This window comes from Choristoneura fumiferana, chromosome 21, assembly GCF_025370935.1.
Source record: "Choristoneura fumiferana chromosome 21, NRCan_CFum_1, whole genome shotgun sequence".
NCBI lineage: Eukaryota > Metazoa > Arthropoda > Insecta > Lepidoptera > Tortricidae > Choristoneura > Choristoneura fumiferana.
The window spans coordinates 10,458,368-10,473,372 of record NC_133492.1 but is presented as its reverse complement, the minus strand read 5'-3'; positions in this window follow the sequence as shown (position 1 = coordinate 10,473,372).

The window sequence follows — 15,005 nt, the reverse complement described above, 5'->3', positions numbered from 1 at the left end:
ACATTCTATTAAAATTAATTCTATTAATAATATAGCAGAGATAGGTATCTAGGTTATAGCAGGTAGGTTAGGGAGAGTATTATCCAACATAATAATAATAAGTGTGTTTTTGTATGTATGTAAATTCTTTATTGTACAAATTAAGTAACAAACACAATTGACAAACATTGAGATAAAAAAGGGGAACTTATCCCTCAGTCAGTTTTTCAGTTAAAGTTAAAGATAAAAACCGTTCAAAAGCATGTCAGTGCATGCTCAGTGTAGGGTCCCGTAGTTCCCGACCTTGCCTTAATTTTAATTTTGCCTTCGGAATCCTCGGACCGATGCTGTTTATCTTGTATTCTGCTGACATACAGACTCGCATTAAGCACTGCAAGTACCATATATACGCAGACGATATTCAAGTGTATATTTCATGCAGGCCATCAGAGATTAACAGTGCAATAGAGAAGCTTAATGAAGACCTCAGTTGTATAGCTGCATGGGCCTTAGCTAATTCATTGTTGCTGAACCCAGGGAAGACTAAATACTTAATTTTTGCCAGTAAACAGCAGCTGGTCACTCTCAGTACCTCGAACCTGCCACAAGTTATGCTGATGCGTGAACCCATTGAGCGTGTGTATGAAGCGCGTAACTTGGGTCTGCTAATGGATTGTGGATTGCGCTACGAGAAGCATATTGCGAGATCGGTCGGAAACTGCTTCTATAAACTTAAAGTGCTGTACAGGATTAGGCCATTTATAAACGAAAAATTGCGCCTTCAGCTGGTAGAGACGCTAATCTTATCTAAATTGAATTATATGGATTCAGTGTTTGGTCCAGGCATCCTTGCAAAAACAAAAAGGATTATTTAACGTGTACAAAATGCTTGTTCTCGCTTTTGTTTTGACATTCCATTGAGGGCGCATGTAACTCCTTATCTAAATAAAAACAAAATTCTTGAAATGCAACACCGGCGCAAGCTTCACCTTGCCTGCCTCCTCTTTGGAGTGTTAAAGTACAAATCCCCAACTTATCTTTTCCAGAAGTTATCCTGGTCTTCTAGCCATAAGACATGTGGAACTCGGCATTGTGGTGTGCAGTTGTTGACAGCACGCCACGCCTCGGCTGCCTTCCAAGGTTTCCGTTATGTTAGCAACCAGGATGTTGGAACAACATCCCACCGCCAATTAGGGGCCTGCAGAGTGTATGTGGTTTTAGATTTAAACTTAAAAAAACATATGTATGAACATCAACAAAAACAGGAAACCTTGGCACATGACACCAGTTGCTTTTAGTTTGTTAAGGTTATATATGGCATTGCATTGTGTACCGTTTTGTTTGTGGCCCATCTGTTTTGTTGTGGTTGTTGTTTGAACGTTGGTTGGTTGGTGCATCTTCTTTATTGTTGTAGATGCACTTTCAGTGGCTCACCGCCTAATGGGAACCTGCAGAATAGGAGTTTGATATGTTAGGTATTGGAACAAATTAGAAGGGACATTTATATTTATATTTAATTGATCAATGCACTTCATAATTGTACAATAATACTGCATACCTGTGTATCTGTTTTGTGTGTCGTCCATCTTCTATGGGTCACACTGAAAAACAGCGTTGTGGCTTGCCGCAACATAATACTGAGTGGGTCCCAATTTATACTATTCGATGTTTTTTTTTAATTATTATTTCTTCCTAACGTGTTTTTTCTGTGTATCGTGTATATAATATAAATATCTCTCTCTCTCTCTCTCTCTCAATTGCTCGTATAAAACATCCACAATGTATAATAGATCACATGTTTACACTTTACACGGTCTGATACACGTTATTTGTTTTTCATTGCAATTGCACTGAAACTGTTTTTCCACCACTTATTGTACCTATAGTTAGCTATAACTAACGGTTATTAGGCAGATTGATCTTTGAATTGTGATAAATCAAGGTAATCAGATCAGAACATGAGTTGTAAACATTGTATGATAGGTTGGCTTGGCTACCACGCACGCCGTAGCCGCGTGAGCCGCGTTCGTTTGTTGTTTATTCCTTGTTTCGTTTTTTTTTTGTTCTGGTTATAGACAAAAAGGTAAAGGAGTATAGCCTATGCCTGCATGGTAACTTCATTTGTTATAAATGTTTAGTGTTTTCTTCTTTTTGTTTGCCTTATTTGCTCTTTTTAAACGGAATAATGTGTCGGTCTTCACTTTGGTAGAATTAGTTTAATTTTAATGTATGATAAACAGATGGTCCCAAAGCTGATGAACAGTGCCGTTGCAAGACCGCGTAATTTTGCTGATTTGCGGACCATTTCGTGAATACAACTTTATTAATTTTAAACCCTTTTGTTATGCTACGTTACTTATAACGAAAAATTGCGCCTTCAGCTGATAGAGACGCTAATCTTATCTAAATTGAATTATATGGATTCAGTGTTTGGTCCAGGCCTCCTTGCAAAAACAAAAAGGATTATTTAACGTGTACAAAATGCTTGTTCTCACTTTTGGTTAAAAAGTTAGAGGGGGCGGAGAAGAAATATTTTTTTAAAGGTTTGGAGTGAATATCTCCGATAATATTCACTTTATCAAAAAATAGTTTTTGCAAACCATTGTTAGTTTTCAAATACCTATCCAACGACACCCCACAACATAGGGTGGAAGTGAAAAAAAAATCATCCCCACTTTACTTGTATGGAACCCTAAATTTTATTTTACCATTTTGTCGTTGTGACTGATATGTATATTCATGCCAAATTAACCCTAAAAATAATATCTTCAAGTAACTTTATAAAGGAACGGATAATTCGGTTTACAAAAGCTTTAAAACATGGAGTAAGACGTTCCGTTAACCAGTTCAACCATTAATTAAAACTATGTAAGTAGTTGGGGTCGATGTTAACTTTTGTTTCCCGGGCCAAGAATTCCGTCTTTTGCTAATTTGTTTGCACTCGCAAAACCGCATAGCGTTAAGATGTTGCATAATGCTAAAAGCAGCTGCTATGCAACTTTATTTTTATTTTGACATCCTTAACTTATTTTTTTTTTAATTTAGTTTTTTGAAAAACTAAGTTGAATCAGTTCAAAAAAATTGGCACTACAAAACTGATGAGAGATGAGTGAGCTTTTTCATGGGTTTCAAAACGATACACTACTACTTACTACCTTGTACTTAATACTATTGTTGTGTCTTGTGTTGTGAATAAATGTATTTTCTTTCTTACACATGTAACAGTGAAAAGCATAACGAAGAGACAAAGTACCCGTTAATATAAATTAGTTCCGTGTAGGTGTCGCCGCGGCTTGCTGTGCTTGGCACGGAACCCAAAAACCAACGTCATTAGCATAAAAATGCTATAATTCTAACATTTCCCGCTGAAATAAAGCAAGTGCCATAAATCGTTGCGGTTTGCTCGTTAATTCGGTTAAATACTGCGTTGTTTGTTTAAGCCAATAAACTATTGTGTCGTACCGGCTAATTATCGGATAGCCATCTACCGTCGGTTGACATGAATATAAATTTAATGACATATTTTTGTTGTTAGAGATAAATGTCGCATAACATATAAACTAATTACACAATGAAGTGTAAACCATAAAAAATATTATAACAAAGAATTGAACCCACTACAAAAAACCATGAAAATAATTTTCTACCAGTCTGAAGTCGGTGCCTCAGCACGAGTCGGCAAGAGTGGACCTATAGTTGTCTACCTCACTTACGTACTATATACATCAATCAGCTTGGGCTTCAATCAGTCCTGCTGGCTCGTGCTGAGACACCGACTTCAGACTGGTAGAAAATTATTTTCGTGGTTTTTTGTAGTCGGTTAAATTTGTGTACTGTACTGCTGGCTGCGGATTGCTTGGGCTAGGCACGGCTCATCTCCACCGTGACACCAAACTCCGCTGGACTTCCACCACTGCATTCACAAGGTGATACCATTTCTTAACATTCTTTACCGGAGCTCAGGCCTACATTTAATGCCAAACTTGGCCAAATGTAAAGGGTGTGAGGGTGGCTGTGAGGTTTCCACACGAGATGACGTTGCCGGCTAGCTATCAGGGTGTAGGTTCAACTGAGGCGCAGTTTGCCGAGCACAAGGGAATGAAAATTCGAAATAAAATAAACAAAGAGAATAAAAATTAAAAAAACAATTAAAAAGAAAGAAGATTAGGCGCCACTTACTTTAAATGAACCTAAATCATAATAAAGGTAATTGTACAAAGAGATAAATTAAAATATTGTTACACTCAGACTCGGCTTATTTATTAACTATAAAAAAAAACTACAAGATTCGAGGATGTGGGGTTATGGGAACAATATATTCACTGAATTTAATGATTAAAGCTTTTCAAACGTAAACTAGACGAACCAATACAAAAAAGGAAACTAGACAGTAATTCTTAGAGTATAAACTATCCTCGAACAGGGACGATTTCAGACATTGGCAAAAAAAAGAAAACTAGGATTAAATTTAGGCCTGAGCTCCGGTACAGAATGTTAAGAAATGGTATTTGTGTGTTTTTTCACGGTTTATAGTGTAATAATCTAAGATACAATTCTTTAATGTCTACTGCTCGTCACCTTTTACAAAAGATTGCTTTTTCCGATGCAGAGCCGTTTATTATTGAGGAGTCCTGGTGCTTCACCACTCGTTCCATTTCACCATATGCGTTGCATTACCATAAGAATAAATTGCTTAACAACTGTGTTAAAGTAATTTAAATTCAACTTCAACCCGTGAAGTAGGTACTTGTTATTAAGTATATAGTATAAGCTCCGTTGGTCAAATATGGTCTTCATCATCAGTTCCACTTCACCAAATGACAATTTTCAAGAGCAAATGCACTAGTTACTTACTACTAAATATATCCAAATTATCCATAGGTGTCCCTACAATACTTGAAGAGTTCCCTCGATTTCTTTGGAATCCAACCATCAGATCTTGATTTAGTGCTTATGGGACCTAATTGAAGGCATTCCTAAACGAACGAAAAAAAATTTTTTTTTTCAAGTCGTTCCGTAAATGACGGAGTTCTGAGGTAACAAACATAAAAAATACAACCAAATTGATAACCTCCTCCTTTTTTGAAGTAGGTTAAAAAAACAATATAAAGTTTTGTCGAAAATCATACAAAGACATGACGTGTTTGACAGTTTGACTCTCGAGTGTATGAGTTTAAACACTTACTTGACAGCCTCTAATAAATTGGATGAAAACTTTTTTATTTTGCAAGCTTTTATTTCTTTTGCAACTTTCGTGGGTAAGAAAGTTTGCGTGTTGCGGTTTCAAAAATTGCAAACATTTTTCGACCACTTACTGGTGAATATCAGCCACCAGTCAATTGGATGTTTAGCCTGCAATGACAATACTAGTCTAGTCACGAGTTGACCACAGCCGCTGCAATAAAGTTGAAATGTCAAGAATTATTTACTTCTTTATTTTTTTAAAATTTTAACCGACTCGAAACACGTCGACTCTTGAACAAAGAAAAGCGTGGATGTAGGTTACCCTCCCCCTTTTGAGTCTTCCGGTTCGTTTAGCTGTGTTTATTTTGGTAGATCAAAAAATATAGGTACAAAAAAAAATAACAAATTTTAATACTTAGATTAAAAGCCGTGGTGGCCTAGTGGTTTGACCTATGGCCTCTCAAGCACAGGGTCGTGGGTTCGAACCCCGGCTCGCACCTCTGAGTTTTTCGAAATTCATGTGCGGAATTACATTTGAAATTTACCACGAGCTTTGCGGTGAAGGAAAACATCGCGAGGAAACCTGCACAAACCTGCGAAGCGATTCAATGGTACGTGCGAAGTTCCCAATCCGTACTGGGCCCCGCGTGGGAACTATGGCCCAAGCCCTCTTGTTCTGAGAGGAGGCCTGTGCCCAGCAGTGGGACGTATATAGGCTGGGATGATGATGATGATGAATACTTAGATTGGTCAGATTTAACATACCTGTCTACAACTCTACGGGTATATGCGCGAGAGTGTTTTCGCAAAATATTTTAATACTTTGTTGTTGTTGCGTTCAAACATTTGATGTGATTACGAGTAAAATAAGGTAAACAGGAAGCGAGGGCAAGGGTAATTTTAAAATAATACCGCACAAACAACCCATTAAAGGATAATCTAAATCGATAACACAATTAATATTAAAGCCTACGTCCTTTTTATTATAAGATAAGTTAATGTAAGGAATAATTTATGTAAAAGGACCCTTAACTTTCGCTTTTACTCAAATTCCCGTCTATCTGTGAAGAAATGAGGTTAGCTAATCGATGCGTTTAATTTTACTGATTGCTTTTCTCAAAAGTTTACTGAGTTCCTAGTTACAATAAATGAAAGTATTACATTAAGTATTCTACATTAGTACATAATTTTCGGATTTTAGGGACTCGTCACAGTGCAGCAGTGAATTGGTTTTATAAGTTTAAAGCATATGAGTGAATTGACATTGGCGAAATCATCGATAGTATCGATGGAGCTCTATTTCTTTAAAAATTGAATTGAAATTGATTGAACGCAGGACGAAGAATGCGCCTTGTGACAAATAGTCCTTTAATGGTTTATGGAAGAAAATTTTGATTATACTAATACTTCCATTGAATTATGTGTGAAGAATTCGTCATTTTTGAGAGAGAGCGAGAGACACAGATAGAGAGAGATAGAGAGAGAGAGAGAGAGAAAGATTTACACATATTCGATACACAGAGCAAAACACATTGAGAAGGAAAACATTTTGAAAGAACATCGAAGAATATAAATTGGACCTCAGCATAGATTAAGGACGTCTTGTAGGCTTTTTTAAATCTCGATTTTAGGCTTAAACTGACAGTTCTTGTATGGATCTGACAGGACTTAAGACCATTTAAACCTAGATTAAAAAACCTGCAAGTGGACGTTAATGTTGATTAAATTTAAAAGTCATTTAAACTCGCATGTAAACTTAATACCGTATACAATTGAATAGTGTTCTAGTCACATCTTTTCTTCGGGCGCATACAGAAAGCCGAACTTTATGGAAACCGTTTCGCGAACCGTAAATTTCAGATGCAATTTTGTTGCCAGAATTGGAAAATTGGCGTACAAGAGTAATGCAGTAGCGGTGGTGCGGTACTCCGAGACTGTAATCGAATAAAAATGCGGTCTTTGAAGTTTGATTTTCACATAAACATTCAATGATTGCACGTAACAGGATAAAGAGAATAAGTAATGCGATGCGGTTGAGTCAGTATAAAACTACGCCGGAAACTGGCGTGAGACCAAAACTCATGTTTGAAACTATTGGACCAAAGAAGCCGAGGAGTTGAAAGGCCGATTAAATTAAAAGAGAGAACCAAAAAAAAAATATAAAGTAGGTACAACTTAAGTATTTTTATCACTGTAACAGATATATAGCTGGAATTTATACGTAATATGTAATTTAATAGTATTTATATTGCCTAAGCCGTACAAGAATAAACAAACAAGGTGAAACTATAAACATAATGTACCTTTTGACTTCAGATCCCTAAAAAAAAGGACAGTTTCTACTCTAAATGGAGTATTCAAAAGGCGATTTGGCGCTGTCGAACGCGTTTGTTCTTTTTTTTGTGTTTAAAGCGGATCTGCTGCACTCACAATTTTTGAAGCGTGACTAAACTCAGGATGCTTTGGTTCAGTGATTGCAGCATATCGGGACTGGTTTTTGCAAATATTTTTTTGTTAGTTCGCGAAACCTTATTTCGAAGTTTCAAAACTAAAAACAAGCTTTAATGGTAAATCTGCCTGACTGTTTTACCATCAGACCCTGGCTAGATACCCTTTTTGGTCAAGGTACCTACATACTCACACCCTAAAACTATTCTCATCATCATCATATGTTTAAGAGCCTAGCTCTTATCGCTAGAGTAATCGCTATTCTGTAGGCCTCTCTGCCAATGCTTTGAGCGCCTGATACGATCTTACATTAACCTTCTCTTTGAAAAACTACTCTAACAAGTCCAAATACGGGAAAGATGAGAATTTTTGAGCTGGTCGCGATTTTGAACGGATTATGGTTACTGTAGTTAGGTAAAGTTACTTAACATAGTTCTAGAGTATTACATTTATTTTTTTCTAGTTTATTTTATAGAAGAATTGAAAGACAGTCAGGATTTAATGTTTTTTTAAATAACAAATCTTGTCGTCAAAAATTTTCAATCTGTAGGTAGGTTCTATGTACGTAAGTTCGCAATTTAACAAACTGATGATAACCTAGCACGAGAAGTTTTTAATAGAATTTTTCAGCAAGTCTGCACAGTTTTACTAACTTTTACACGGTACATAAATGATGCTAAAAAAAACATCGCAAGAAAGTTATCAACTTATCATTAATTAAGTAAACAACCTCATGTCTCGCACAAATTCCGAACACTATAATTTCTAGGAAAAACTGAGGTCTTTTTCCAAAGAAAATGTCCAGGCTTTACGGTAAACATAACGGCCAACCAATCGTATAAGGGCATCTCCATTCATACGTCAAAATTACCACCGCGGACTAAAAGGTCACGCAATTCATTCAATATTCAATGCTTTGAACCCGAGCCCTTTTAATATGAATCCGACCATAGCTTTAGTAAAGAGATATCGGATAAATGTCACAGCATCCGACCTACAGTGGCCACGGTTTCCGAACACCTCCAGGAAACACAATATGTCACGAATTTGAGGTGTGTAAATATCTGTGGTTCTGTTTCGCAGAGCAGAATAACGGTTACAATAAACAGTCGATCCTAAATGTTTTAATATGATGCGGTACAGTCTTTGAAAGCTACGATGCCACAGATAGACAGACAGACTGACATGGGCGTCAAACTTGTAACACCCCTTTTTTGCGTTGGGGTTAAAAAGTCAATAGGAATAATGTTATTCAATTATTAGTATGGGCTGGAGTTGATTGCGGGTAGGAATTAGCAAACACAATAACTTAAGATTGGTTTTTGGAATCTTTTGGTATTTTTTATTTCAATTCCAAATTTTTACTTTTACGGTCATCCCGTAAAACCTAAATCGAAAATAAAAACTGAAATATAGATGCACAGAAAAACAAAAAAAAACAAAACAATAAAAAACCAACAGAAAAACAACAACTTAATTAAATAAGTATCGTACTCAGCTAGTTATCTGTAGTTAGTTAACTAAATTGGTACAAGACTGCCATTTCCTAAGGCTTCGTCGGCCTTCGTCGATCTTAACCGACAATGTTACGTGAATGTTCTCAAGCAGTCTACATTATTTTTTCAGGAACCATTTTTACTCGTGATTAAATACACGATCCCTAAACTTCGACAGGTACTGAGTCTTTTTTTTAATTTTGTGATGTACGTAATCCATACATAATATAATATTATATAATATACATATTATAAATTTTAATAGTGAAGACACTGAATAAAGCGGTTTTAATTTTAATAAAATAATACAATAGTTTCATATCGCAGATTGCTATCGACGCGCCGCACGTTGCCCTAATTAAAGAGAATATCTACTCGGTCTCACGTAACTATGGCTACCGGAAAATCGGAGCCAGTTCTAATATTCACTTGCTTTGGTCTCTTTCATGTTGAAATATACAAATTCTGTATAAAATTATGAGAGAGAGTTAAATAAGTAGAGAGATTCTTTTACAGATAAAATTTAATTTTCGTTTCTGCATTTCGTATTCATATTGCAAAACGGAGAGAGAAATTATAGCACATTATAAATGTTAGAATTTATTAATATTATTCAAATAATACACTAGCAGCTCTTAGAGCTGATGCGTAACGTGTACCTATAATATCACTGCACTTCTGTTTTTAGTTTTTATTTTTAAGTGTTTGTCTAGTTCTAGTATTTATGTCTCTTCGCATTTGTTATCATTCCATGAACACTATTGTTTTCTACCTGGACAATAGACATCTTTTTTTTTATTAAAAAGAAGCTAAAATGTAATTGTTGGTCTCGTTTTTTCTTTGATTTCTTCATAGATTTTTATCTTTTCCTTGAGATCTTTGTATTGAGTTATTCGTAGAGCATGGTTTTGTTCATGGGCACATCTTCGATGCCGTCGATTATATATTTAATTGCTACATTATCTGATAATCCGCCTCGCTTTCCTAGCTCTCGCATTACGTGAATATAATCCACGCAGTCCTCGTCCTTTTTCTTTTTCCTTGCTGACATCATTTCATGTATTGTTTTGCTGTCAATTTTGTCTGGGAATTCTTCCAATAAGGCAGATTTTAGAGCTGTCCAAGTCTTGAATGGTTTCTCTGAGTTCAACCATAAGGCTGTTGAGCCCGTCAAACGCCTTCGTGCAATAATGACTTGTTTGTAAAATTTCAGCGTTTTCGTCTATATCTTCTATGAATTTGGATATGGTGTATATGTCTTGTCCTTCCCGTCGAATTTTCTGATAAGGTCTTGCGCATAGTGAAAAGTATTTGTCAGGGTCGTGGTAGAAGGTGCTTCGTCGTCGTTTCTGGTTTTAGACATCGTTTCGTCGTAACAGTAAAAAAAAATCACCTTCGTGGTTAAGATCCGTTGTCGTCGTTGTTCTTCGCTGCTTAGCCAAGTCAGTGGCTACTGACTGTTTTGTAAACTTTCACGAACGTATTGGTTCCTTGCGGAAACCAAAGAAATTCCCGGTGACGAGCCCCCAAAAATGTGGGAACCAGTTCGTGAATGAAACGTATCAGTAGTTTGTAGTTGCCTTTATTGGCCAGCTAATTTGAAAAAAATGATACAAATCGTAAAAAATTACGTCAGAAAGAAAAACACAATAAACACACACGCCTGTTTAAGTTCGTCGTACGTCGTCAACTGCCATAACATCTCATTTGTTCTTCACTCAAACTCAGTATTCATTCTTCGTTCAAATTCAAACGTACATCATCTTATCACGCTTCAATACACTCATATCACACTCCACATAGATAATTCTTTATAGTTCATTATTATGGACCTCCATAAAGTAACGCCTGATTCAATAAATCAGTTTGTACTTAGACCAGCTGCTTTTCAAACCAGTTGCTAATCTGTGCTTTAGACCAGGTGCTGACCAGTTGCTGCTTAGACCAGCTGCTTTTTAGACCGGTTGGTACTTAGACCATCTGCTGACCAGCTGCTTTTAGACCAGTTGCTTCTTAGATGCTAGACCTTAGACTAGTTGCTACTTTGCTTTTTGAGACGAGATGATACTAACCTTACTGAGTCTATGTGATGTTAATTTTTATTAATTTTTCCTTTTAATGTATATTTATTTGTAATGTGTAAATAAGCGTTTCTCTCTCTCTCTCTTGCCATGGCTATATGGCACACAGTTTTATATATATATATACCTATATTCTACAGGGCAGACCTAAAGACCGTTGGACTGATGATATACGAAGAGTAGCAGGAGAAACTTGAATGGAAACAGCAAGAGATAGAGGAAAGTGGAGACAGTTGGAGGAGGCCTATACCCAAGATGGGGCCAAGACTTAATATTTTTTTTTATATTAATTTATAAACTTTTTGTATACCTACCTTTAAATTCTATTTTGTTACGTTTAAGATTAAGCCAAGGATCAAAAAAGGCTTATTATTATTATTATATTCTACAGTCAAGAATATAGACTCTACTCATACCTAGTCTCTGATCTCATGCAGGAAAAACATCTCCTCTTATTTTGAAGAATGGTTTTTATTCACAGAGATTTTATCACGGCTGGCTCGCGTGGAGAGGCATATATTAGTCGAGTAATAGTCATATTAAACCAGTGTAATGGCATTCAGAACAAACGGGGTTCGAAGGAATTGCAGTGAAATGGCACCTCACGGGCTCGAGCACCTCTTGGTTTGCGAATAAGATCCACATTGTTTTTTACGCTTGTTCATGGAATATAACTACTCTTAATATCCGCCTTAATCAGCGGACGCGTCTGTTTCATTTACACTGCTGTTTTATTTCTAATACGATACTTGGAGTACACGTACAGAAAAATAAAATAAAAAGTAAATAAACAACAATAACAAAAATAGGTAATGCGTTTCTTGTATGTACCTAACCCTTAATTTTATTTTTATTTGTTGTTGCAGCCACAATAGAAAAACAAATGTACGTACCTATACATTTTAGCTGTATATTTCTACGGTTCTCGAGATACAGCCCTATGATAGATAGACAGACAGACAGACAGCGTAGAGACAATAATAGTGTCCCATTTTTTACACTAATTAAATATCTCTAAAGTTATAGCTTTGCCGAGTCGAACTAAAGAGACAACAGCAAATAAAGTGTGCTTACATTTTTATTTAATTTTTTCGGAAGTGACAAAATGACGAGAACCAAAAGAACATTTTTTTTGAGTATTTTCTTAACCGTAGGTATTTAATTAAACGACAATAAAATTTCGCCACGTGCTACCGCGGAAAAATGCGTTTCGGCTCGCAGACCGAAACTCAAACGTTTAGACAGGTATTTTTATGGCGACTCATTTTCCTCGTGTTTTGCGTCCCCGCTTTCCAAATATCGAATTATCCACCGACCGCATTTAATATTCTGTAATCAAAAGCTTCAAAATTAATTTGAAGCTCGTAGTACTATTCTATGGAGCAATTAAAATAATATTACAAAGGCAATCTCACGTGCGAGAGCCAGCCAACCCTTTGTCTAAGTACGTACCTAGTATATGGGACCGTTATTATGAAATGTGCTACTTTCATCATATGTATTTCATTAGTCAAATTTTTCCTCATCTGAAAAGTGGGTCGATTTTTGGTTGTAAAAGTGTACAGGTGTCGGATACTCCCGAAATAGGATTCCGTAGCCATATTTTCTAAGGATTTCGTATTTATTCGATATTCCAAGTTTAGATATATTTTATACCTTAGTCTGCTATTTACTCTTAAACTACTAATAATTCTCAAAATCTTAACGTTATAGTTTTCCTTGTAAGTTTATATACTTAGTAATCCTGTTTTTTTAAATTTTTTCCACCCACCCGTTTAGTTTCCGTTTTTGCCATTTGGCTACGAACCCTAAAAGATCGTCGGTTGACAAGCAAGTTACTAACTGCAAAAAAAAATTGTTGGAAATTTATTAACCTCACGATGGTATGTATAAGTTGATTATCCCTCTTGACTTTGAGTGTTAATTAATGACTTTGCTTGTCAACGATAATAATATATCTACTTCCGTCGTTATTGATCAGAATATATTTCTTATCTATTCTATTCTATCTATTTATTTCTTTTACAGTCAAGAAAAAACGATGAAGATGAAGCTTGGAAAGTGTACTAAGGCTTTAGTAAATGACGTCACGCGCAACTTTAACGGGCTATATATAACAACTATTAAAGTAATGCTAACAACTGATATCCTAGTTATCTAAATAAATTATTTATTATTATTATATATATATCTTCATCATTTTTTTAATTAACAATAAAACAAATACGAGTTCGTTATTTTGAAAATTTATGTGACTAAATAATATTATAATATATTTTTTAGGAATCTGTACACTAATTCATAAATTGACATTTGAAAATGATTTTTGGATGTATTACTAACCACGCTAAATCGCTGAACTTTAGATTAACGGTATACATAATTTTGAACGAAAAGGACATAGGGTTTTCCCGGAAAGAGTTCCCGCGGGGTAGCGATAAACGAATACTCCGCGGACGGAGTCGCGGGCAACACCTAGTTACAAATTAAAAGTGATACCTACTTCAGACAAAAATATGAATACGTTGTACATTTTTCAAAGTTCTTTTTTATTTTTGACAATTAATTAAATAAACAAAAGCCCAGCGGAACAGAATAATAACAATAACCTAAGTAATATAATCAAAAACCAAAATTAAAGAATGCAAATTTTATAGAGCTAGGTAAGTTAGGTATTTTCTCTCTGTGTACCAGCTGGGCTACTACGAAACTCGAAAATCGAAGTTCGTATCCTACCGTCCCGCTGACGCTTATGTTATTTAATACGAGAGTGAGAGGGATGGTACGATACGAACTTCGATTTTCGAGTTTCGTAGTAGCCTAGCTGTTTTCTGTATCACTTTCTATTTCTGGTGTACTCGTACAATAAAGAGTCATTGAACTGTATTGTACTGTATAGTCGACCAAGAAATCGGTTTACCACCCTAAAGTTTAATGTAATTTGTAGCGCTTTAAACGTCAAAGCCCAATTTTACTCAGAAGTCAATATGACAACCAGCCTTATTGTTTTATTTCTGACGTAGGAACTGCCATTACAATTGGTAAAGCACTTTCTTGGTCGATCATACAATCGTTGCAAATTCATTAAACTCCAACATACACCAATCAATAATAAATGAAGTTCAGACGGTGCACTGCACACAATTGGGTGATCGCATCGCACCGCATCGATATGTGATGTATGTGAAGTAACACTGATATCTCCTGAACTGCTCCTGAGGCACCCGGAAATTGTACAAAGCACGTGAAATGCGACTGGCAAAGCTGATTTCGAGAGCGGGACTATTCAATTCGGGGTGCGAATTCGAAACTATTTACTACCTACAAGTATACTAACGTTTTCAAAAGGTTTTCATACAATTTGTGGGCTCGCTTGCAGACGCTGATTTAAAATGTGATGTCAAATAGGATGTAAGAGTAACGAGTATAGGTTAAAGGCACCATTTTTATTTGCCTGTCACATTATTTACGTAAAAAACTTGATTATAACGACAATTTTGCATAATAATATGATTTATTTTATTTCCTTTGTCATCAATATTAAATTAAACTTTGCAAATACGTATTTAGTGTACAGTCACCAGCACCAATATCTGACACAACAAGCGTGCATAAGTATCTGATACGACTCTATTTCTAGGGCCGGAAAGACGTGTCAGATATTTTTCCGCTGTAGTAGATATTATGCTGGTGACTGTACCTAAGTGGTGTCCAATTGCTGGGCAAGGGTCTTTACTTCTTTTCTTCCGGTTTACTTTCTTCAAGCCTATGTATTGGATTAAAATATGTGAAAACCATTAAATTGTGAACTATAAAC